At 37.3% G+C, this 1,225-nt stretch overlaps 1 protein-coding gene across 3 annotated transcripts in view; it reads right to left on the bottom strand.

The window, feature by feature from the left end:
* The window catches only part of LOC106465611 (proliferation marker protein Ki-67-like), a 79,346-nt gene that overhangs the window by 15,248 nt on the left and 62,873 nt on the right, over positions 1-1,225 (bottom strand). The window lies entirely within an intron of this gene.

Raw genomic sequence — 1,225 nt, 5'->3', positions numbered from 1 at the left:
TCAGGTGGGAAGGCCTGGGCAGCAGTCAGCTCGTCGTGTGTAGAATAATGCTGGGAGAAGGGTCTGGGGCTAGCCTTTTCATCACAGCAATCCACCACGGAAGATGATGATGACGAGAAAGATTTGCATAGCTTCACACAGGAAGATTTGCGAGGCAAAGAAGCTGTCTGAATGGAGCAAAGAAGAGCTACACCACTGGCACTCTGTTGACGATGAATGCCCAACATATGAGCACTTGACGGATGCTGAGATTGTCCGTAATGTAACTATAGCACCGATGGAGGCTAGTATACCGGTTCTCGAGCCACAAGAAGAGGATAATGAAGAGCCACCATCACCAAAAGTGTCTGAAGCCATCGACCACCTTGAGGCTAGCCTTCGTTGGCTGGAAACTCAGGAGGTGGACCACATAAAAATCCTCCAACTCAGAAGCATTCTAGATTTCACTCGCAACCAGAGACATGCTACGTTCAATCAAGGAACACTCGATCAGTTTTTTAAGAAATAAACTGGAAATGATGATTGCTAATATTCTTGAATGTTTTTATTTGTTGTTTTGTTTATTAAAAAGCCTACTAAAAATAATTTGTTTTAATTTCTACTGTAACAACAACGATTCATTCGCAAAATTCTTTAATTCAGAGGTAATTTACTAACCAGAAAGGGGACGTGTAAAAAACTAGTCAAAGAGGGCAAAAAAAAAAAGAAGGTGTTTTAGGATGTTAGGACAATATTGGGTCAGTTTGAACAGTGATTTTCTTGAACCCCGATTTAGCGAGACCCCACTTGTTTCACGATGACATTTTATGGACCCCAATGATCACGTTATAACGGGGCTACACTGTATATTTTTCCTACTGCTGCATACTCATTTCTCAAAAGTAATCACACCTAAATATTGATATTTTAATACTGGTCTCTAACTGAAATATATAAGTTCTGTTCAATAACAATTCACATTAATGTCATGATAATTATAGATCCGAATAAAGAAAATTCTTTTAAAGACATATTCACAAGCATCTTTTAATTAGATGATTTAGAATGTATGTTGTCATGTAACAATTTATTGTACTTCTGTTGTTTTCCACATTTGAGGATTTCTTTTGGTTTAAGTGCATTTGAGCTAAGGATAAGAAGTAAATGGGAATAATAATAACACAGCAAAAAGTGTATACAAAGATTTTTCATACACAACTGTGAAACTTTATGGATTAATACAGTT

Source organism: Limulus polyphemus, unplaced genomic scaffold (genome assembly GCF_000517525.1).
Source record: "Limulus polyphemus unplaced genomic scaffold, Limulus_polyphemus-2.1.2 Scaffold1999, whole genome shotgun sequence".
Lineage (NCBI taxonomy): Eukaryota > Metazoa > Arthropoda > Merostomata > Xiphosura > Limulidae > Limulus > Limulus polyphemus.
This window is presented reverse-complemented; position numbering and strand designations above follow the sequence as displayed.